The sequence below is a fragment of the Entelurus aequoreus genome, linkage group LG03 (assembly GCF_033978785.1).
Source record: "Entelurus aequoreus isolate RoL-2023_Sb linkage group LG03, RoL_Eaeq_v1.1, whole genome shotgun sequence".
Classification (NCBI taxonomy): Eukaryota; Metazoa; Chordata; class Actinopteri; order Syngnathiformes; family Syngnathidae; genus Entelurus; species Entelurus aequoreus.
The window spans coordinates 35,182,168-35,208,411 of record NC_084733.1 but is presented as its reverse complement, the minus strand read 5'-3'; the positions used below and the strand labels follow the sequence as shown (position 1 = coordinate 35,208,411).

At 39.0% G+C, this 26,244-nt stretch overlaps 1 protein-coding gene across 1 annotated transcript in view; it reads left to right on the top strand.

Annotated features, from left to right (window-relative positions):
- The window catches only part of LOC133645908 (ALK tyrosine kinase receptor-like), a 607,090-nt gene that overhangs the window by 58,204 nt on the left and 522,642 nt on the right, over window positions 1-26,244 (top strand). The gene's annotated exons all lie outside the window — the stretch shown is intronic.

The following is a 26,244-nucleotide window of genomic DNA, read 5'->3' as shown; positions in this document are numbered from 1 at the left end:
ATCATTGTCTTATATTGATACCATACCTGGTATCGCTACTGTTGATGTTTGCATCAATCCACCCACCTTTCTTTACATTTAAGAGCTCCAGCTTAGCAGTTATGTTTTTTTTTATATCCTCCTCTGTGTGTAGTTTAGCATGTTTAGCTATACGTTGTCCTACAGTAAGAAACAAAGTTTATTTGCTGCCATGTAGGTGATGATTAGGTATTTACAAACTACGCTGTAGAAAGACATTAGCCACTCGTGAGGATGCTACATTGAGTTGAGGATGCTTTTGTTCGCTAGTCGCTGTCAAATTTGTAGTAAACAGCTCGAATGTATCACCCACATGCATTATCATGATATAATGTCTACAAGCATTATCGTTAGCCAAGTATATGTAATAAGGGTGTAACGGTGCACAAAAATTTCGGTTTGGTACGTACCTCGGTTTAGAGTAGGGCTGCAACTAACAACTAATTTGATAATCGATTAATCTGTCGATTATTACTTCGATTAATCGATTAATAATCGGATAAAAGAGACAAACAACATTTCTATGCTTTCCAGTATTTTATTGCATACTGGCACCATACTTATTTTGATTATTGTTTCTCAGCTGTTTCTAAATGTTGCAGTTTATAAATAAAGGTTTATTTTAAAAAAAATAAAAAATTGCCTCTGCGCATGCGCATAGCATAGATCCAACGAATCGATGATTAAATTATTAGAGGTCACGGTTCGGTTCATTTTCGGTACAGTAAGAAAACAACAAAATATACATTTTCTGGTTATTTATTTACCAAAATTTGTAAACAATGGCTTTATCCTTTTAACATTGCTTTAAAATAGCTCTGTGTGTGATGGATGTGAGCCACCACTAGGCTGATCAGTGCAACAGCAGACAGTCATGAATGATAAGCATAACAATAACATACATATACACACAGGGTCCATTGCCAGGGTTAATGCAGTCAACATATATAAAATAAAAACTAAATAAGATAAGGCTCAGAATTGGTTTCTTAACAAAACCTTTCTACATATACAGTGCAACATTTCCACATGTAACGTACAACATTAAACTGCTTCAAGTTGTTGCTCAGATTAAATAAAATGACAAAACTTTTCTTCTACATACAAAAAGTGCAACATTAAACAGTTTCAAGTCAACTCAACCTCAGATTAACTTTTCTTTTTCCCCCCCAGCCTTTAACTCTTGTGACTTTCACTCAATTTTCATGTTTCTTGCCATAAAAATCAGTTTATCCACATTGTCTGCAGAGAGAGCAGACCTGCTTGCAGTTACAATGTCTCCAGCTGTGGGAAATACCCTTTTGCTGGGCACGGAGCTAGCAGGTATGGCGAGGTAGTGCCTGGCTAACTTGGCAGTAAGAGGATATATGGGCTCATTGTTCTTCCACCATAGAAGTGGGTCAAAATCTAGTTTTTAATGCAATATTGTTTTAAATCTGCTGCTATAAAAACACCAACGGCATTTGTTATTGCTTTAGCCCTGCCTGACTCGCCGAGGAGAGGCTGCTTGAATGCGGTGGGGAGCTGTGATTGTTCGCCATTCTCTTCGTTGAAGCGATGTTCACTTGGGGGTGGTGCCGCTTCAAATGGGTTAGCATGTTTGACGTATTGGCAGAAGCATACCCTACCGCTGCTGAACAATGTCGGCAAACCGCTTTCGCTTTGTCCATCTCTCGTCCTCCATTGTTGTATTGCACCGCGAAGCCGAAATGTTCCCAAATGGGAGATCTTCACGTGGCAGGAGGGTCGTCCAGCTCTGGCTTTTGCATGTTGTAGTAGCCCGGTCATTGTTAGCAATGCCGTGTGCTGTGCCTCGGTGTGCATTGTTTACACAACGTGCGGTGCGCTACTTAATATGTCTGTGTGGAAACTCGTTCGGTGCACCTCTGTTCTGAACCGAACCCCCGGTACCGAAACGGTTCAATACAAATACCGTTTTTTTTCGGACTATAAGTCGCAGTTTTTTTCATAGTTTGGCCGGGGGTGCGACTTATACTCAGGAGCGACTTATGTGTGAAATTATTAACACATTACCGTAAAATATCAAATAATATTATTTAGCTCATTCACGTAAGAGACTAGACGTTTAAGATTTCATCGGATTTAGCGATTAGGAGTGACAGATTGTTTGGTAAACGTATAGCATGTTCTATATGTTATAGTTATTTGAATGACTCTTACCATAATATGTTACGTTAACATACCAGGCACGTTCTCAGTTGGTTATTTATGTGTCATATAACGTACACTTATTCAGCCTGTTGTTCACTATTCTTTATTTATTTTAAATTGCCTTTCAAATGTCTATTCTTGGTGTTGGGTTTTATCAAATAAATTTCCCCAAAAAATGCGACTTATACTCCAGTGCGACTTATATATGTTTTTTTCTTTCTTTATTATGCATTTTCGGCAGGTGTGACTTATACTCCGGTGCGACTTATACTCCGAAAAATACGATACACGTACCGTTACACCCTTAATATGTAATAAATATTGCATATCATCTAAGGCAGGGGTCACCAACGCGGTGCCCACGGTCACCAGGTAGCCCATAAGGACCAGATGAGTAGCCCGCTGGCCTGTTCTAAAAATAGCTCAAATAGCAGCACTTACCAGTGAGCTGCCTCTATTTTTTAAATTGTATTTATTTACTAGCAAGCTGGTCTCGCTTTGCTCGACATTTTTAATTCTAAGAGAGACAAAACTCAAATAGAATTTGAAAATCCAAGAAAATATTTTAAAGACTTGTTTAAATAAATTCATTTATTTTTTTACTTTGCTTGTTATAACTTTCAGAAAGACAATTTTAGAGAAGAAAATACAACCTTAAAAATGATTTTTAAACACATATACTTATGCAATGCCTGGCTTCCCACTAACTGACAAAGAAACAGATAACAGATTTGGTGTCCAGTTCAAAGTGTGACATGATTTATTTAAAAATTTGAGAGTTGACTTTTGTATTTTACATGAGTTATTATTTGTACAAACATGGTGCAAAGTAATTCATGATTTGTTAAAAAAATGTTAGCGGCTAACTAGTTAAAATGGGATATTGTGATTTCACAAGACTGTCTTAGAAGTGATCATTTGAAAATGTTCAATTTGAAAAATGTGCACTTAGAGAAAATATTTTTAAAAATTGTTGCATATTGATATTTATCTGTTTCTATATATATTTATTGTGAGAAATCATTAAGATGATCAGTGTTTCCACAAAGATAAACTTAATTAATTATAATAATAACATAGAGTTAAAGGTAAATTGAGCAAATTGGCTATTTCTGGCAATTTATTTAAGTGTGTATCAAACTGGTAGCCCTTCGCATTAATCAGTACCCAAGAAGTAGCTCTTGGTTTCAAAAAGGTTGGTGACCCCTGATCTAAGGTGTAAACCTAGTTGAGATAGAGAAGGGACTTTGAACTTTTTTCATTGAAAACCTTTTGACTTAAAAATGCTAAAATTTTGACAAACAACTGTTTGTTTTTTGACAAACAACTGTTTGTTTTTTGCATTACTGAATAATTTGGATTAGATAAAAGAAAAACCCCCACCTCATTTTATAAAATGGTATGCAGTCATGCTATTTTCAAATAGTAAAGGCCTAAAAATGAAATATTGATGGTCATATAATCATTAGTTGCAACTGAAAATGTCTTTACTGGTGGTACCACAAAATGAGAGCTGTCCTGGCTGCTCCACAAACATTGTAGGCTTCCAAAGTAGGCAATTCAGCATTGCCATGGTAACAGACTCACTCCTCCTTATCGCAGGCCAGTGTAACATCAACTTTGCTTTGGTAGATAGTCCAAATATAGAAAAGTACATGCTTGTTGATATTATTGCTTCTTTTGAGAAAGTAACCTTGTTTGGTTTGGGAAATTTGATGCTTGATATCATTTTCTGCAGCTGTTACTTTATTAATGTGTCATTGTCACTTCGCTGTCTAAACACTGATGGAACACACACACTTGGAACATTGAGTCACCATTGCATCATTCTCCTGTGCTAAAGCTAAGCACTGTGCTTTCATGCTGATGATGTTCTCCTCTTTTCTCTTGGCCCGTCCGCAACGTCTACTTTGACACCTAGCCAGAAACGCATTAAAGTATTTTTCCTACCACAATCCTATCATATTGTCGTCGTTGCAGTGGAAAATCCATGTGGAAACAATGAGAGGCCAGAAAGACAAAGAGAGTTGAGTTGGAGTGTTTATTATTATTCAACATTTGATAGATCGAGTGACCTGAAGAAGATTTCACAATTGTTGAAGACTGTTGGAATGCTCCTCCAAAGATAATTTTTAGCTGTGGTTGACCTAAACACGTGTCTTTCCGTCTGCTACTTACTACCTGTTAGGGCTGAACAATTAATACAATTTTGATTTTGATTATGGCTTCTCACGATTATGAAAATATATTAATCGGAAAAAACCGATGAGGTAGCGACTGGTCCAGGGTGTACCCCGCCTTCCGCCCGAATGCAGCTGAGATAGGCTCCAGCACCCCCCGCACCCTCGATAGGGACAAGCCGTAGAAAATGGATGGATGGATGGAAAAAAACGATTAATGGGCTGCGCAACGTGCATGCAAATTCCGGAGCTTGTGACGGTGAAACATGAGGAGCGAATGAGTGGAAAAAAGAGCATGTCTACTAGAAGTTTGGGATCTCACCATGGTTGCTACTTTTTATTTGATACAGCACTAGTATGCCTAACCAATAATCACTACACTCAGGCGTATGATTTCCAAGTTCACGTAACCGCGGGTAAAGTCACACAATTGGCCACTAAAATGGAAACCGCAGATAAACGCAAAATAATATCAGGGAAAATGTAAATAAATAATTATAAGAAAACATGTTGCCATTGTGAGGAGAAGAGACATTTAATTGGGAAAATAATGAGTTCGGTAAAGCTCATTCATCACACTAAACCGCCGGATGTCCTGAACTCAACAATGTCGAGACGGTCACTTGAAACAGCGACTATACTACGAAGGTAAAACTAGCAGGACCAATCCATACACCCACAACGCATCTCATATGCTTGTGTTGTTGTGAACGACATCATCAATGTTACATCAATTTACAAACAGTAGTGGCAACTTGAGAAGCGCACTCCTTTTGCGCCTCTTTACTCGCCAAGCTGAGAACAACAGCACAGCACACTTCCCCCTTTCAGAATCAGTGTGGTGCTCCACATCCGGTCTGGCTGCGCTAACAAAATAAGGGTTACAAAAATGTACCTTACACAAGCATAATGTACTTAAAGCACTTACATTTACATTTGCACACTTATTATGCTTTAAACCTAAAATACTGGTCAAAATTGTGTAAGGATGTAATACACAAATTAATGTAAGGATTTTTGCATTTAATTAACAAACATTTTATTAAATTGAATTTTACGCAAAAAGTACACTGTGGAGGTTGCCCTCCAGGGGTTTCTTCGGACCACCAATCATCATTGTGAGAGCCCGGTTCAGGTTCACAATATATATTTATTTTTCCCAAATAAAGTCTCTATGTTGCTTTTCAACAATTTGTCTTTCTGTGTCCGTCACGCTCTTGCTCTCACTCCAGCTCCAACTCCCACTCCCACTCCACCCCCTCTCTCCTCCCGGCTGCTGCCTTTTAACAGAGCGACAGGTGATTAGATAACCAGGCCCAGGTAGACCATCTACGCGCGTGTCGCTGATTTCGAGGCCAGTCCTGGCACACCCCGCTTCGCTTCAGGCCCGCAGGCCACGCTCCCTTCCACATGCACACTCTATGGTGGTAAAACAATTGTAAAAAGTTAAAAACTGAATTAAAAACAAACCGGAAAAACTTAATTGTATTGTTTTTTTATATTGCTATTGTTATATAAATTTATTGTTATTGCTTGTGGTTTATTTGTTACTAATTTATATCCTGCTTTTTTTTCAACTATATTTCAAATTTTGGTGGTACAATAAGTACTCATACTTTCAAATGAATAAATAATCGTATAATTGTGATTACAATACCAATCATAATAATTGTAACTAATATTTTTGCCATAATCGTCCAGCCCTACCTGTGTTCGACCTTTTACCTACAAAAGTCTTGGGACACTTACTAGAATGGAAAATGTAGTTTTTGCAGCTTCCGCTCTTCTTCACAATGTTACTTGTGTTCATTGATTAAGCGATGTGTCCCTAGACTTTTGTCTTTAGAATAGCAAATTGTCAGCATTTTTAGCTTATGTACCAACATGCAAGGTGACAGAATGAGATTAGACAGTTGGACTATGGTTGTAGTCTGAAGTCTTTAAAATGTTGGAGTCTCTGGTAAGTGTGACGAATGAGTAAACAAGTGTGTGACTCTTCATGTGGGGGACAAAATCTTCCACAAACACTTCCACAAGAACTTGTCCTCTTCTGAGGTGTCCACGCTTTCTGCGGGCTTCAGTGGAGGCCACTCTTGTCGGATTTAAGGACTCAATAGGCCTTGGTCCACGATTCCTAGAACCTTTAGTTCCTGGAAGTATGGGTTCCTATAGAAGTGTGTGGTTTGTGTTTCCACTGCATTTCCCATTTCAGGGTAGTTCATTGAATACAGGCTGATGACGTATGGAGGAGTGGTTTAGTATATTTCTACACTGATACCATGTAAATAAACAGACAATATTATGTCAGAGTTATTTTACTAAAAACTAAGTAAATGAAATACAAAGCTATCATATACAAAACGACACGACTTAAAAAATAAAGTGTACCGAATTGTTCATAAAAAGTCAGGCTTTAGTTCGCAATGTCCAACAGTCAGAAAGTCTTCCTCTCAGTAAATGATGAATTCAAGAGGGCCAGGCGATTCCTTTTGGTCCATGTCAACTGTAAATAACAGAATACCGTATTTTCCGGACCATATGGCGCACCAGATTATAAGGCGCACTGCCGATGAATGGGTCTAGTCAGGATTTTGATTAGGCGCACCGGATTATAGGGCGCATTAAAAGGGTCATATTATTATTATTTTTTCTAAATTTAAAACACTTCCTTGTGGTCTACATAACATGTAATGGTTGTTCTTTGGTCAAAATGTTGCATAGATTGTTTTACAGATCATCTTCAAGACGCTTTCTGACAGTCGCTTCAGGATGCGCCGTTTTGTGGGCGGTCTTATTTACGTGGCTCACCTTTGACAGCGTCTTCTCCCCGTCATCTTTGTTGTAGCAGTGTAGCGTGCAACGACAGGAGCAGAAGAAGCGTCAAAAGATAGCGCTAACTGTTTTAATGACATTCATACTTTACTTAAATAAACAATGAGCAGTATCTTCTCATCCGTGGCTCACTAGTGTAACTACGCCGGAAATGTGTCCTGTGAAAAACCGTCCGACCGGAACTCTCTAATAACTAAAGTTCCTTGGATGAATTATGTAAACCCACTACACTGGCAGTTTTTAGCGCTTCCATAAGGAGATATAAGTTAGAAATGTACACTATTTTATATTAGAAATGGCAAAAGCAGAGGGTAAATGCCCCATAACAAGAACACTGCAAGATACGTAGTTCCACTGATCAGCGTACTTCAGCACACAAATGCCCCACAAGAAATTTTGCAAGTCGGAAGTGCCTTTCGTTCTTCTCTTCGTTGTCAAGTATTTCGTTATAGAAATACACAAGAAATGGCAAATGAACAAGTCGTCTAACATTCTTTAATAGCGCTTGTGTGTTTCAAAAATAAGTTTTAGGAATGCCCCCAACTGTGTTCAACCAATCAGCAATAGGGTTCCGGCAATCTTCAAAAAAAGTCCTACCTAGCTGGCAGGTAGGACTGTTCCTGAAGAACTAAATCTACCTGGATAGTTTTTGGTGGAAACACAGGGGGAACTTGATTGACCCGGGCAAATAGGAAAGGTCCTGTAAAAGTTCCTGGGATAGAAAAAGGCCTAATGCCGTGGCTGAACTGCTAATGTCTTCCCAGGTTACTTGCGTCAATGTTACAGCTTCTGAGGATTGACTATGTGTGTGTCTTTGAAGCAATATAGTGGTCTTTCTGAGGTGCGCTGTCCCTCCGAAAGTTGCCCAGAAAGCAGCATCTTTGGAATGCGTCTAACAATCATTCGCACAACATGCCCAGTCCACGCTGGACTTTGATTATCAGGCTTTTGTTACTTGGTAAGCCACACCTTTTTGATGTTACTTCATGTTTGTTGTCTTTACAATCATAAGTAAGCAAATGACTACATATGACGTTTAATTAAGTGTGTTTTGCAGGTATGCATATATATTTCCATGTGTATATATGAAGGTGTGTATTCCAATGAAGATGTTGCCAGTCAGGGTGGAATGAATGCCAACTTACAGACTTGTCCTTTTTGTTTGGAATGTTTTTGATAGTTGTTGTTTTTTTGACTACTTTTTTTAACCAAAGGAAAATAAACAAGATATTGTTATTTGTATACGGGATATACGTTTTTGTCTATATAACACAGCACTCTGTATGGGGAAAATATTGCTTAAAAAACTCTTTGGACAAAAAAATGGTAGCTGATGTATGAATTAGGGCTGGGCGATATATCGAATATACTCAATATAGCGCGGGTTTGTCGCAGTGCGATATAGAAAATGACTATATCGTGATATCCGAGTACGTTCTCACGCAGTTGCTTTTAGCTGCGGGCATTACACTACAGGCATTTCTCACTCTTTCTTGTCTCTCCTTCTCACAGAGACGTAAAACAAGCGCACCTTGTTACATACGTCACATACTGTCGCGCGTGCAACGTCATACGCCCTCGCCGAGCAGAGAGGTAGCAGCAAAGGTAAGGTTAGCTGTGGTGATAGCGGTGCGGTGCGAGTGGTAATACGAGATAGAGAAGGTGTGAATCTGGTAACAAATGAAGGAAGAAGAATTAAGTCCATCGTCTGGCGGTGGTTTGGCTTCAAGCGGGAATATGTTGAACAGACAACCGTAATATGTCAAGTATGCGGCAAAAGCGTTGCTACAAAAAGTAGCATTACTGCTAATGTGTAGCATCATTTAAAAAGTCACCCGCGAGAGAATGAAGAGTGCTTGAAACTCCGCATGTCAACATCTCGGCCGGTGCCACACCAACAAAATGCTGAAGCAACCATTTCTAGATCAACACCGTATGAAAAAAATAGTCAACAACAGAAGGAGATAACGTCCGCAGTAAACTACCACATAGTGAAGGACATACACTATTTGATTTTCTATTATGCAGCTCATTTTTATTTGACAGTTATTGAAATATCTTGTGTGACATCATGCACAAAGGTGCACTTTGTTTTTAAATATTGTAGTGGCGTTCTGTACAAAAAGTGCACTTTAATTTAGTGTTGTTTTCATATGTTGTCTTAGTGACATCATGCAAAAAAGTGCACTAATAGCTTGTTTTAAAATGTCTCTTAACAATCTTGCACTTTCTGTTTTGAAATGACATGAATGTTTGTGCCGCTGCTTAATAATTTTTTAATGAATACAGTTTTGGTAAATTGACTTAGTTGTGATTTCCCTCTCTGCATGAAAGTTTAAAATGAGCATATATTAATGCAGTATGAATAAGAATGTTTTAATGTAGACACATAGAATCATCATACTGCTGTGATTATATGCATCTAGTGTTCATTCAAGGCTAAGGCAAAATATCGAGATATGTATCGTGTATCGTGACATGGCCTAAAAATATCGAGATATTAATAAAAGGCCATATCGCCCAGCCCTAGTATGAATGCACCAAATGTGGTAAAGAATGCAGTCCTGAGTCCTTTTGTGTATAAATGGATATCTTTCTGTGTTATCTTTAAACAGGAATGCTCCTCACCTGCTAGCTGCACGTTGGAAGTGTTTGTGCAGTTAAAAGGATCACACTGGTCATCATGCCCTGTTATTTAAACTCCCAGAATGCCTTGCATACCCACTGCCCCGCCTTCCCAGCATGATACAGACTCTGCTCTTTTGCTTTTTGTCAATGCTGGCGGCTGTTTGGAGGACACTATTTAGCAACGTGCCTCTGCTTTGACTGTTATTGACCTCCCCCCCTTCCTCCAAACTGCACCTACTGACCCACTGACCAGAAAAACTCAAACCACTAACCGTCAGTAGGTTTGAATACATCTTGTTTTGTAATGTTGGGATCAATTAACTCCTTTTTGCACTCCATATAAAAATATAAAACTGGTCAATATGCTTAGTTCATAGGCCAGCATGATTTATATAGCATTTGAAATATGTAAAACTGCTCCATGTTCAGGGCTATGTTACATTTAAAAATAAATCAGTCTTTCATTTAAACTGGGTCAGATTTTAAGATGATCTGTCCTAAAATCTATATCGTGATCTATATTGCAGCCTCCTGCAATATTAGATGTATATCACAATATAATATTTGGCATAAAAAGTATTAAACCATTTTAACATGGGTTACAAAGAAACCTAATTTAGCTGCTGACGTATGCGGTAACATTGTGCATCATTTCCGGTTGTATTAATTGGCAAACTATTAATAATCTATTTGCTTATTTACTTTTAATACCTTCTGTTGTAACAAAACGGCTGGTAAAATATATTAAGCACGTATTCTTCACGTTAGTTTTGGCCGATATTACAAATTTGGGTATCCAAGTTAGAGGAGCACTATACCAATGCTGATACTGTCACTTCAAATTTTCAAGATCATTGAATGATTACATTTTTCATCACAATTATAATCAGACAAAAACACAGGATGGCAGTGTAACAGTATCTATTAAATATACGAATTATTTCCAACTATTGGCTCTTATTTTTACATCCTTTGTTTTTTGCCCTTAAAGCTGTCAGTTGTTACTGTCAATATTTGTATCGATTCGTCCACCTTGGTTCACCAGCCCTGGTTTGGGGTAAGCGGTTAGCATATCCTCTTAAGGCAGGGGTATCAGACACGCGGCCCACGAGCCAATTGCGGCCCGCGAGACGTTATTTTGCGGCCCGCACCTTAATATGAAAATGTAATGTTAGTGCGACCCGCGAGTTTTATATGAATGGCGCTTGACAGTGTCATACTTGCCAACCCTCCCGATTTTTCCGGGAGACTCCCGAGTTTCAGGGCAACCATTCTCTCGAATGTCTTCACCCAAACAACAATATTAAGGGCGTGCCGTGATGTCACTGCCTTTAGCGCCCTGTACAACCTGTACAAACAGCGTGCCAGCCCAGTCACATGTTGTATTTGGCTTCTGTACACACACGTAAGTAACTGTAAGACATACTTGGTCAACCGCCACACAGGTCACACTGAGGGTGGCCGTATAAACAAGTTTAACACTGTTACAAATATGCGCCACACTGTGAACCCACACCAAACAAGAATGACAAACACATTTCGGGAGAACATCAATCAATCAATCAATCAATGTTTATTTATATAACCCTAAATCACAAGTGTCTCAAAGGGCTGCACAAGCCACAACGACATCCTCGGTACAGAGCCCACATCCGCACCGTAACACAACATAAACACAACAGAACAAATACCCAGAATCCCATGCAGCCCTGCGCCCCCACACATCAATAGCCATTCAAAGAAGGTGAATTCATTAAAAAGTGCATGTTAGATTTTTTTAAGAAATCTTTTCTTGTGGCCCAGCCTCACATAGTTTCTGCATCCGGTGGCCCCCAGGTAAATTGAGTTTGAGACCCCTGTCTTAGGGTGTGCACTGTAGAATGTTTAGTTAGCTGTTCCTCGTCCTCCAATGATGATACCTGTAAGAAACTTAGTATATTTGCCACGATGGAGGCGATGATTGCTGACTTAGAAATTGGGCTGGCCAATTAATCAGATTTTGATTTTGGCTTCTCACTATCAAAAAAATATTATAGTTGGAAAAAAATTCCTGACCTTGTGACGGTGGAACAAATGAGTGAGCATTTGTGTGCAAAGAAGTTTGGGATGTAACCACGCTTGCTCTCTGGATGTAACATCCATCCACATTATAAAAACATGTCAAATAGTTCATGCTATTTCTCCTCCCGCTAGTCGATGAATGCTAGCAATGTAATGCAAGGAAGCGTGAATCCGGATTCCACTTTTTTCTGCAGTTCTAGTTACATAAATAGAAGAATGATTTCCTTTTCAACTACTTTTCAAAGGCTGTGTCAGTTGTCAGTGTGCCTAAAGCCCTGTTGGGTAAAACATATCCATAAAATCCTAAGGACACGTGGATACAACTTTATTCATTGTAGCACAATGCTTTGCTTATCTGCCGCGTTTGTCAGAGGTTTGGCCGGGGGGGTGCTTAGAAACGGGTCACGTGTTGCCCTCAACAACTCTTCATGTTCAAACAAAGAATATTTACTCTGCTCACGTGCCACACGTTGAAGTATGGGCAGGCCAACAGGCACACATACAGGATGCTGGTGTTCAAAGACAGTATGGAAAATAACGTTCAATGTAAACAGGCATTTGTCAAAAAGGGACGACTTCCGACATGGAACCACAGACTTTTGGGCTTGTCACCATGTGGGTGACCCAGATGAAGCCTGTCTGGGCATGTGTGTAATGTGAGAAGTAACATGAGTGCCGTTGCATTGGTGGAATGTGTGTGGGGTGGCATTGGATACAAGAGATGACTGAGAAACGATCTCGATCTGCAGTGATCTCACCCTCCTCGTTTTATTGGCCGTCTCCAGGTGGAGGCTCAGAGGATCTAATTGGATCCTGGAGTGTTTTGCTCTTAAGTAAGAGTGCGCCACTAACTCTGTAACCTTCTTGATAATCCACCTGTCACCGCAGTTTGTGGCTCCCTGCCAAGGCCATGCTCTTACCCTCCGGAAAGCCGGCGGGAGCTCTCACAAGATCTGTACATTAAGAGAGGTTTCTCCTCCAGAGCATGTAGACGACGTTAGAGAAACAAAGTCTGTCTCTCTTGCTGCTTCCCTTTTGAGAAAAGAGTCGCTCAAAAAGTTGCTCTTGAAGTTGCGTCCTTTCTAAGGATGTGCCTCGGCCTGGGCCAATAACACATTTTGCTTGACGATATATTGACCTACAAATTACTGCCAATAAACTGTATTGTTGTCATTATTTTTTTGAGACCAAATGAACCGCTGATGTAATGTCAACACATAAGAATAATGGAAGTATAGCCTTTTGAATGCAACCAACTTGTGTTTTTCAAACACTGTGATTGAATGCACACTTTTTTAAATACCAAGTATAATACAAATAAAATCTACTCTGTCTGTAAGCAAATATCATCATCATCATGGGGTATCAGGCCTGTTTGCAGGCATCGATGATCAGGGCTCTCCAGTCTTCTCTGTCGTCCGATATATGTATGAGTTCTATATTATTAATATTTCCGATAAAAATGTCTTAGGCTGTTGATATATGTTGTTCGTTGTCGACCTGAAGCTTTCTTTCCTACTAGTTTTCCTGTTAACATCATTTTTTCTAAGCTGTCTTTTCTAATGATATGTCCGGGGAATTTCAGCTGCCTATTTCGAATCGTTGCAATTAGAGATCTTCTTGTTTTAGCCTTTGCCAATACCTCTTCATTACTTTTCTTTTCAGTCCATGATATGCGGAGTATTTTTCTGAAGAACCACATTTCAGTTGCCTCTAATTTTCTCAGTTGTTGATTGTTTAAAGTCCAGCATTCACAGCCATAAATTATGACAGACTATACATACGTTTTGAGGACTCTGAGTTTGGTGTCAATTGAGATGTTTCTATTTTTAAATATAAGCTCATTTTGTTGAAGCTGTCTTTGACATGGCAATCCTTTTGTTTATCTCTTTTTCACACCTACCATCAGATGTTACTATGACACCCAGGTATTTGAATTGATTCACTTGTTTTATTTTCTTGTTGTTGCATGTGAGGTTACATGCAGGTGGATGTGGTTTCTTGGAAACTGTCATGCTTTTGGTTTTGTTGAGGTTTAAAGCAAGTCCATTTGCTACACTGTGTGTTACTACTGTGTTCAGGATGTTCTGGATGTAAATATACACAACTAAAATAATAAACAAAATGGCTAAAACAAAGTTGTTGTGATCAAAATGATCACAGTTAACATTATTATCATGGTATTGTTGAATGTGCTCAAAGAGTACTTATAAACACACTCAAATATTTTAACCAAGTTTTTTTTTTTTTAAATAACTAAAATAAATAGCCACACAATATACGTTTTTGGTAGAGGAAACATCAAATATTGTTCTGGCTTCATAAGAGCCATATTATTTTTATCTGTGTGTTTAAATATGTTTATCTTCTTGCATTTTACATTGTAAAGAGTGATCATTTGTTTCACTTCCGGTTTGTGTAACGTCAAGTGAGTTCACTTCCTGTTGCACGGAGTCCGTGTCCATCTGTTTCAACTTGTGGAGTTTATCGATCAAAAACAGCACATCCTTTATGTTTAATGTGAATACTGTAGCTCAGTTGTTTAGACAGTTATGTGTTTCTACAAGTTTAGATTGGGGAGTGACGTTTCGTAATGGGGGAAATACTTTAAAGGCCTACTGAAATGAATTTTTTTTATTTAAACGGGGATAGCAGATCCATTCTATGTGTCATACTTGATAATTTCGCGATATTGCCATATTTTTTCTGAAAGGATTTAGTAGAGAACATCGACGATAAAGTTCACAACTTTTGGTCGCTGATAAAAAAAAGCCTTGTCTGTCCTGGCGCCGCGCCGCGCCGCGACTGATGCACACACCTGTTTGTCACTTCACCTGTCCAGTGCCAAGGTGCACTGGGATAGGCTCCAGTAGATTTATGCTGCTTTAACATCTGCTGACTGAAGAATCCTCCATCAAGTCTTTTATTGGGCGCCAAACAATCATCCATGCCACACCCACTTCAAGTCCACTTGTAAGTGGGTGTAAGTAAGTAGCGTGACGTCACAGGTTGAAAGGCTCCTCACATTTCCCCATTGTTTACACCAGCAGCGAGAGCGATTCGGACCGAGAAAGCGACGATTACCCCATTAATTTGAGCCAGGATGAAAGGTTCGTGGATGAGGAACGTGAGAGTGAAGGACTAGAGTGCAGCGCAGGACGCATCTTTTTTCGCTCTGACCGTAACTTAGGTACAAGCTGGCTCATTGGATTCCACACTCTCTCCTTTTTCTATTGTGGATCACGGATTTGTATTTAAACCACCTCGGATACTATATCCTCTTGAAAATGAGAGTCGAGAACGCAAAATGGACATTCACAGTGACTTTTATCTCCACGACAATACATCGGCGAAGCACTTTAGCTATGGAGCTAACGTGATAGCATCGGGCTTAACTGCAGATAGAAACAAAATAAATAAACCCCTGACTGGAAGGATAGACAGAAAATCAACAATACTATTAAACCATGGACCTGTAAATACACGGTTAATGCTTTCCAGCCTGGCGAAGCTTAACAATGCTGTTGCTAACGACGCCATTGAAGCTAACTTAGCAACGGGACCTCACAGAGCTATGCTAAAAACATTAGCTATCCACCTACGCCAGCCAGCCCTCATCTGCTAATCAACACCCGTGCTCACCTGCGTTCCAGTGATCGACGGAGCGACGAAGGACTTCACCCGATCATCCGTGCTGTCGGCGGCTAGCGTCGGATAGCGCGTCTGCTATCCAAGTCAAAGTCCTTCTGGTTGTGTTGCTGCAGCCAGCCGCTAATACACCGATCCCACCTACAACTTTCTTCTTTGCAGTCTTCATTGTTCATTAAACAAATTGCAAAAGATTCACCAACACAGATGCCCAGAATACTGTGGAATTTTGCGATGAAAACCGAGCTTTTTGTATTGGATACAATGTGTCCGAATACTTCCGTTTCAACGATTGACGTCACGCGCATATGTCATCATACATAGACGTTTTCAACCGGAAGTTTCGCGGGAAATTTAAAATTGCACTTTATAAGTTAACCCGGCCGTATTGGCATGTGTTGCAATGTTAAGATTTCATCATTGATATATAAACTATCAGACTGTGTGGTCGGTAGTAGTGGGTTTCAGTAGGCCTTTAATGTCTGTTGTTTAGCATTAAAGCTAGCTAGCAAGCTAGCGCTAGTCAGTCCGCATTAAAGTGCAGTTATGAATTATGTTTTTTTTTTAAGTATTTTGATTTAATACAGTAAAACTAACCGTCGGGACTTTTACAGCGATTATTGTCACTACCGTTTATTTGTAGTTCAAACGCCAGCAGCCGCAGAAACCGATGCAAAAGAGTGACCACTTTTGCAGACAGTCTCGCTTGCCAAACAATGTTTAAGTGGTGCAAATATTATGGTTAATTTAGCACCAAAAAACATCAGGGGATTTGACAAACATGTGTCTTAGGCCCCGTTTACACTAAGGTTATCCAGGGTAAATCCCACCTAACCTTATCCTTGTCCACACACACACTGCCATTGAACGTACGGACTCAGGCACTGAGAGCGACGACATAGAGCGAACCCTCTTGCGCCCTATTTTGAAAGCCAGGGACAAAGAAAACAATAACACATTCATTTTCATTTATTGTTCGATTAATTGATCGGTCGGTCCAGGCCTACTGCCAACTATCCGTCAGTCAGTAAAAGACGCGGGAGCTTCAAGTTTGATCATTTAGTTTTTCTTCAGTGAATAAGCTAACCTAGAATGAAGTTAAAATGATAGCTTTATGCAAGAGAAACGATGCAGCTTCCAAGCCAGTTCATGCAATAGTTGTTTTGTTGTGCATATAAACGTACTGATTGATGGAGAAGATGATGACGGTGTCAGCATTTGTTGACCCATCAGAATCGATTCTTGATATAGCTGTGCTGTCCAATAAATCACACTTGTTTATTTTCGACTCTGAGTTGAAGTAGTCAGATTGCAAGTCGGCTCCCTGCCGAAGCCTGTGTAGAATGAAGGCGCAGTGCCCATGTACCAGCTGGTTGCCTTTTAGGTGTGTGGGTGTGTGTGTGTGTGTGTGTGTGTGTGTGTGTGTGTGTGTGTGTGTGTGTGTGTGTGTGTGTGTGTGTGTGTGTGTGTGTGTGTGTGTGTGTGTGTGTGTGTGTGTGTGCACATGTTTAGTGCGGGGCGGTTGACCTGGTGTACCCCGCACTGCTGAGTCTTTTTTTTAAAAAGCACGCCTGCCGATGTTTGCATTGCAACAAGAAGCCCAGCCACCACCTGTAAGACAAGACATACATGACCTGTTGCCGTAAGGACGGTTGTTTTCATTGTTTCATCTACTACTTCTAGTACTACCTCTACAACTACATTGTATTCATCTACTACATTTCTTTTTAGCCACTAACTTTATGGGACTTGATGACAGGATATCCTTGACTGCACCTACTTCATACTGGAGATGTTATCACATTTCCCCCAACTTTCTCACTTACTGCCATGTATTGTTCATTACTGTAAAATAACCTCTTCCCAAGCTAAACCTATTAGGGTTTTTAGAACTATATTTGGAAGTACGGTAAAGTTTGGATTGGTGTTTAACAGAGGTGGGACCAAGTCATTGTTTTGCAAGTCACAAGTAAGTCTCAAGTCTTTGCCCTCAAATCTCGAGTCAAGTCCCGAGTCAAGACAGGCAAGTCCCGAGTCAAGTCCAAAGTCAAGACTGTAAAGTCTCAAGTCAAGTCCCAAGTCCTGCATTTTGAGTTTCGAGTTCTTTCAAGTCCTTTTAACCACATACTAATATATTTACACAGATTGTGTATGCTTTTAAAACGCTGTATTTATTTATTAAAACAAGTGCATTTGAAATTGCAGGGGAAAAAATAGTGCTGACATTGCACTTCATAATAGCACTATTCACCAGTCATTTTAAACATTTAACTCATTCCTTTACAGAATAAACACATTTGAAAAAACAAGTGCAACTGTACTTATTTGCACAAAAGTGTTAACATTGTATTTCCATGGCATATTGCACTGTAACTAGTTCCACAGCAGTTTCTATCCTGTTCTTACCTTATCTCATTGATCTCATCTCATACGGTATGTGTGTTAATGTGTGCGTACACATGAAAAACATAACAAATACATGAACATAACAATGAACAGAGTTGGTACTTTTTAGATGTCAGGGCCCTATGCAATATGTACACATTCTTAATATAGTATACATTTTAACTGACCTTTATTTGACTGTTTGTCTTTTTGTAGGTGGCTAAAATACGCAGTGCTGCTGACCGCCGTTACGTTACTGTGTGACTAACGTAACGTTATGTATAGGTACCTCATGCAACTCTGCTTTAAAAAAATCACTTGACAAAAAGTATGAGTAAGGTAGCGAACTGCAGTGGACGCAACAGATTGCCGTGTTTGCAATGACGTTATAACCATAGACATCTTATAAGTAGACGCAGCATTGGCTGCTGTGACACGAGCAATTTGGCTGCCATCTTGAAGTGGTGATGAGGAGCCGGCGAGCAGCCTAAACTGACAGTTGACAGGTAGAAAACAAAGATGCCGGGCTGGTGTTCAGCGTTTTCCTGCTCAAATGAGCGGACTGTTGAAAATAGGAATCGGGGGACTACTTTTCACAAGTAACATTTGACATTAACGTACTATTGGCTTGTTTTGTGAAAAGAATATTAGCACAGAGTTGAGAAGGACCAAAGATCTTCAATATTTGTATGTGAAAATCACAAAGAAATCTTCTGGGGGAGGATGACCCCCCTACAGGGGTTTGGTTTACAAACTTTCAGCCCCACCTGAAACAAAATTCACCAGCCGCCACTGATTATGATGCATTCTCATTTTAGGCAAAATATAAAACAATACTTTCTTAACAGTATAATTGTAACCAGGAATAAGTCTTCAAGTAACAATATTCAAATACTAACATTGTTGGGTAAAACAGAATTTGGTTTAATTCTGAATCCAGTGAAACAGATTGGTGGTTTTAGCTGATACAAAGACTTTCAGGTGTTTATATATGTTTATGTTTAAGTATTTGGCAGACGCTTTTATCCAAAGCGACATACATAAAAAATACATATAAAACAATCACTGTAAACATTATCATTTAAGGGAAGAATGTAATACAAAATATCAATACAAAGTGTCAAAACAGAATAAACTCTCTGCTGCTGCAGCAACAGAGATACAGTCTATAAGATATATAGATATCTGATGTATTCATACATTTTTTATGTAGAATATACGCATGTATATATAACCTAATCATATTGTGTCTTCAACTTAAACATAGGTGACCGTTTTTTTCCCCCTTATCTGGGATTATATTCCCAATTTTTATCTCGGACGTCTGGTCACTAGATTATTCTATTACTGTTAAGCAAACTATGAATAATAAAACACGCCAAAACATGTGTACTTTATCATAGCTACACGTATGACAAAAAAACGTGTGAAAATCAGTGATATTCAGTGATGTAAGATTAATTAAATGCGCTGGCAGTTCATTGCTCCTGCCAAATGAATTGCACTGAGTGGAGCGGATCACCACTCCAAGATGGCGGCCCCGCGTCTCGTCTGCGCCAGTAGGCAGTAGCGCTCGATGCTGCGTCTACTTATAAGATGCCTATGGTTATAACGTTAGCAGTGAGTTTACAGCCTCACTGATTTAACTACACAGCAAATAAAAGTCACATTACTTAGCCAATAAATGTTAGCTTACATTCAAAACTTACCCTTCTTAGTGCATCTTCAAATGTCGAACGAAGTTGGAAGTTGTTTCGTCTCCATCTGTAATATTCAAACTGCATGTTTAGCATACTGCAAATCGTTTTTTGTTGACCAAGTCGTAGTTTTAATACCCGAACGAAACCAACTTTGGTATAAATCTTTCTCACTGCCGCGTTGTTTGACAACTCTTGTTCAGTGGTTGTCCTGCAATTTGATTGGATGAAGGCTATGTGATGAAAACTACGTAGATCTAATTTGATTGGCTGTTGTACTGAGAGCACACACGCTGACTACAGCAACACAGCCAGGAGGACAGAGATGGATAGCAGATGCGCTAGCCGCCGAACTCACCTTAACTTCCTCCGTCTCGCCGACCGCATCTGTGATCGGGTGAAGTCCTTCGTCGCACCGTCGATCGCTGGAACGCAGGTGAGCACGGGTGTTGATGAGCAGATGAGGGCTGGCTGGCGTAGGTGGATAGCTAATGTTTTTAGCATAGCTCTGTGAGGTCCGGTTGCTAAGTTAGCTTCAATGGCGTCGTTAGCAACAGCATTGTTAACCTTCGCCAGGCTGGAAAGCATTAACAGTGTATTTACATGTCCATGGTTTAATAGTATTGTTGATCTTCTGTCTATCCTTCCAGTCAGGGATTTATTTATTTTGTTTCTATCTGCATTTGAGCCCGATGCTATAACGTTAGCTCAATAGCTGAAGAGCTTCGCCGATGTATTGTCGTGGAGATAAAAGTCACTGTGAATGTCCATTTCGCGTTCTCGACTCTCATTTTCAAGAGGATATAGTATCCGAGGTGGTTTAAAATACAAATCCGTGATCCACAATAGAAAAAGGAGAGAGTGTGGAATCCAATGAGCCAGCTTGTACCTAAGTTACGGTCAGAGCGAAAAAAGATATGTGAAGTGAAGTGAAGTGAATTACATTTATATAGCGCTTTTTCTCAAGTGACTCAAAGCGCTTTACATAGTGAAACCCAATATCTAAGTTACATTCAAACCAGTGTGGGTGGCACTGGGAGCAGGTGGGTAAAGTGTCTTGCCCAAGGACACAACGGCAGTGACTAGGATGCCGGAAGCGGGGATCGAACCTGCAACCCTCATGTGACAATCGCGTTCAACACAACGGTAACTGAAATGAAATTTTAATATGGTAATATCTATAATTACAATGAATGAAGGTTTAATTAATTTGTATGGAGACTTTTAGGATTCCATGCAAAGTTTAAAAGATGAGACCCCTTGTTGACGTCTTTTACCCACTGCAGAAAAAAGACTGAAAAATGTTTTCGAATGAAGCGCGATTTTTATATGTAACTATTCTTAATAGATTAAAAAAATCTATATATATATATATATATGTATATATATATATATATATTTTTTTTTTAAATCAATTTTTAAATTACTTTTTTTTTTTTTTACCTGTCCTGTCCAGCCGCTCAAATCGTATAGTTGATGTAGATGCCCATATCTGCTGTTCAGATTTACTTTAAAAAAGAGAAGTGTGTGGTACTTCTCTTGTTGCCTTATTTGTATTTGACCTAATTACATTTTTAGGTAGAATTTTATTTAAAAAACACAGTTTTCTTTTAAGTAATATAAAACTGTATCAAAGCTGTTTGTCTATTTTATGGAGGATTGTAGTTAATCATAGAACTGGCACCCAATGTTATTAAAAAGTATTGATTTTCAATCGAGAATAATTTTGAATCAAGAATTGATTCGAAATCGAATTGTTTCCCCCAATAATTGAATCGTGTGATGCCCAAGGATACACAACCCTAGTGTTTAGACGCTTGTCAAAGAGTATCTTGAGTCTTCTGCGCCATAAAACAGCTTCGGATGATAATATTATTATATTCAGTGATACCTCGATCTATGTACTTAATTGGTTCTTTAACATGCTTTGCCAACCAAAAAGTTTGTAAATTGAAGCAGGGTGCCCCATAAGAATCAATGTACAGTCGTGGTCAAAAGTTTACCCACACTTGTGAAGGACATAATGTCATGGCTGTCTTGAGTTTCCAATACTTTCTACAACTCTTATTTTTTTGTGATAGAGTGATTGGAGCACATACTTGTTTGTCACAAAAAACATTCACGAAGTTTGGTTATTTTATGAATTTATTATGGGAACCATAATAAATTCATAAAAGAACCAAACTTCATGACATTTTCCTTTCGAAAAAGGCAACATGCCTCCCAGACGCTCTCTCGCCCACCACTTCAAGTCTCACATATTTAATGAGTGGGACGTGATGTCAGGTGAGTACAACCTACATCATTTTGCAATTGCAACAGGCTGCAATATATTTCCGAATATGGATTTTACATTAAATTTCCCAACCCTACTTTTTAACAGGCTACTTGGACTTTGGCAGCAATGTTTTTAACATTGGCATGCAGCCAAGTAAACACTATACAAGCAACATTTCAGTACATTCATGATAAGACAGAACCAAATAAGAAACTGTTGTCTTTTAATCATCCAACTTTTTAAAATAGATTAGTTTAAAGTAGGGATGTCCAATAATATCGGACTGCTGATATTATCGGCCGATAAATGCTTTAAAATGTAATATCGGAAATTATCGGTATAAATAAATGATAAATGGGTTATACTTGTATAGCGCTTTTCTACCTTCAAGGTACTCAAAGCGCTTTGACAGTATTTCCACATTTACCCATTCACACACACATTCACACACTGATGGCGGGAGCTGCCATGCAAGGCGCTAACCAGCAGCCATCAGAGGCAAAGGGTGAAGTGTCTTGTCCAAGGACACAACGGACGTGACTAGGAAGGTAGAAGGTAGGAATTGAACCCCAGTAACCAGCAACACTCCGATTGCTGGCACAGCCACTCTACCAACTTCGGGTATCAGCTTCAAAATTAGCGGTATCGGTTTCAAAAAGTAAAATATATGACTTTTTAAAACGCCGCTGTGTACACGGACCTAGAGAGAAGTACAGAGCGCCAATAAACCTTAAAGGCACTTCCTTTGCGTGCCGGCCCAGTCACATAATATCTACGGCTTTTCACACACACAAGTGAATGCAAAGCATACTTGGTCAACAGCCGTACAGGTCACACTGAGGGTGACCGTATAAACTACTTTAACACTGTTACAAATATGCGCCACACTGTGAACCCACACCAAACAAGAATGACAAACACATTTCGGGATAACATCCGCACCGTAACACAACATAAACACAACAGAACAAATACCCAGAACCCCTTGCAGCATTAACTCTTCCGGGACGCTACAATATACACCCCCCGCTACCACCAAACTACGCCCCCCCAACTCCGCCGGCCCGGCCCCTCCGCCCCATCTCCCGAATTCGGAGGTCTGGAGCTCTGTGCCTTCATTGTTTTTGTAGCTGTTGTTTTGAGGCATGTTTAAAAAAATAAAATAAAATAATGCACTTTGTGAAAGTCAAAGTATAGTATTTCCCATAGTTGTAGTGGGTATCAGGATGATCTCAGGGAGAGCATGTCCCAAATTCCAGGCTGTTTTGAGGCATTTAAAAAAAAAAAAAAATGCACTTTGTGACTTCAATAATAAATATGGCAGTGCCATGTTGGCACTTTTTTCCATAACTGGAGTTGAAGTTGTTCTCTTATTTTGGAAAAACTTGTTTTTGATTGATTGATTGAAACTTTGGCCCTGTGATGAGGTGGCGACTTGTCCAGGGTCAGGGGTCACCAACGCGGTGCCCGCGGGCACCAGGTAGCCCGTAAGGACCAGATGAGTAGCCCGCCGGCCTGTTCTAAAAATAGCTCAAATAGCAGCACTTACCAGTGAGCTGCCTCTATTTTTTACATTTTATTTATTTACTAGCAAGCTGGTCACGCTTTGCCCGACATTTTTAATTCTAAGAGAGACAAAACTCAAATAGAATTTGAAAATCCAAGAAAATATTTTAAAGACTTGGTCTTCACTTGTTTAAATAAATTCATAATTTTTTTTACTTTGCTTCTTATAACTTTCAGAAAGACAATTTTAGAGAAAAAATACAACCTTAAAAATTATTTTAGGATTTTTAAACACATATACCTTTTTACCTTTTGAATTCCTTCCTCTTCTTTCCTGACAATTTAAATCAATGTTCAAGTAAATTTATTTTTTTTATTGTAAAGAATAATAAATACATTTTAATTTAATTCTTAATTTTAGCTTCTGTTTTTTCGACGAAGAATATTTGTGAAATATTTCTTCAAACTTATTATGATTAAAATTCAAAAAAATTATTCTGGCAAATCTAGAAAATCTGTAGAATCAAATTTAAATCTTATTTCAAAGTCTTTTGAATTTCTTTTAAAATTTTTGTTCTGGAAAATCTAGAAGAAATAATGATTTGTCTGTGTTAGAAATATAGCTTGGTCCAATTTGTTATATATTCTAACAAAGTGTAGATTGGATTTTAACCTATTTAAAACATGTCATCAAAATTCTATAATTAATCTTAATCAGGAAAAATTACTAATGATGTTCCATAAATTCTTTTTTTAAGTTTTTCTCTTCTTTTTTTCGGTTGAATTTTGAATTTTAAAGAGTCGAAATTGAAGATAAACTATGTTTCAAAATTTAATTGTCATTTTTTTCGTGTTTTGTCCTCTTTTAAACCGTTCAATTAAGTGTAAATATCATTAATTATTAATAATAACATAGAGTTAAAGGTAAATTGAGCAAATTGGCTATTTCTGGCAATTTCTTTAAGTGTGTATCAAACTGGTAGCCCTTCGCATTAATCAGTACCCAAGAAGTAGCTCTTGGTTTCAAAAAGGTTGGTGACCCCTGTCCAGGGTGTACCCCGCCTTCCGCCCGATTGTAGTTGAGATAGGCTCCAGCGCCCCCCGCAACCCTGAAGGGAATAAGCGGTAGAAAATGGATGGATGGATGGATGATTGAAACTTGTATTAGTAGATTGCACAGTACCTATTCCGTACAATTGACCACTAAATGGTAACACCCGAATACGTTTTTCAACTTGATTAAGTCGGGGTCCACGTTAATCAATTCATGGTAAAGTTACATTGTTTAATGCATCCAGCGGGGCATCACAACAAAATTAGGCATAATAATGTGCTAATTCCACGACTGTATATATCGGAATCGGTAATTAAGAGTTGGACGATATCGGAATATCGGCAACAAAGCCATTATCGGACATCTCTAGTTTAAAGCAAAGTGGTTGGAAAATTAGTGAACCCAACATTAGTGACCGCTGATGTCCCACAGAAACACTCTGAACTCCAATATAAAGTATTTCAAAAGAGTGGAAGCAACTCCATGTGGTTTTCACTCTGTGTATTAGTCATATAGTATATTAATTAGCTCTGTACCAGTCAGGAACATGACTCATGGGTTTGCCATTACCTGCTCATTCCACTGTGGTGAAAGTGCCAAGGAAAAGAGCAGACAGGATGACTGACAAACTGTTGGCAGCATCACAGCTTCCTGCTTTCTTACACCCTCTTCCTGCTTCTCGCCAGAGTGGGCGGAGCCTGTCTGACTGAGGGTGTAAGAGGAGGAGGAGGAGGAGGAGGAGGAAGTCATACAGGTTACTGAGCATTTGCTGAGCACATCACCTGCACCTTGTCAGCCTCTAGCGCCATGCTCGCCTAGAAGCGCTTCCCGCATACCTTCAATTTTTTTTTGGAAAGCTGAGCTTGCTGTCGTGTGATATTTTTTTTTCTTCCTGGGAGTTTTGGGCAGTTTGCTGCTGAGCCCTGGACATCCTGTAAGTAAACATTAGCTCGGGTGCTGTTTGGACATGGGCAAGCTCGTTAAAGGAGAAGTAGGGGTTTCATGTTCAAGTTAATGTTTATCTTTGCAGCTGTTGCCTGCTTCTCACATAGATGCCAATCTAAAAATACTCGTTCGCAGCTGTGACGCTACCTCCGAACATGAAAGGTGTCTCATCATGCCAAAGATGCCACTGTCAAAAATAAAAAAATTGCCGTTAGGGATGTAACGATGTGAAAATTTCATATCACAGTTATCGTAACCAGAATTATCACAGTTCATTTTCATTTCATTTATTTATTTATTTCAGGCAATGACATAAAGAAGTACAAGTTGACACAACATAATAATATAAATTGATATAGTGCATGATTGTCCAGTTTTGCCTGAAAGGGAGTGGGAAGAAGATAACTTATTTAATCCCACCCCCAGTTCTCCATTCAGTGATTATTCACATGAGTTTCACTCTTACTTTGTTCAAGGATTATAATACAGATGTTGTATCATAGCGGCATTACCACAGGTAACAATAATTATTACACTGTAACAATAATTTATATCAACAATGTAGGAATAATGAATATACCAACAATGGTAATAGACAACATAGCAATAATGGTAAGGAAACATTGAGCACATGTTAACACTTTGAGACAGAGTATAGCAGCAGGTCAAATAAAAGACCCTCATCTCTATATTTGAACCAGACCCCATGTTTGTATAATAGTTTAAATCGATTAATAGTTTGGCATTGCTTGTGTTGTAAGTCCAGTTTGTTCCATAGTTTTACTCCGCATACAGACACACAAAAACGTTTACGAGTGGTTAGATCTCTCGGCAATAAGA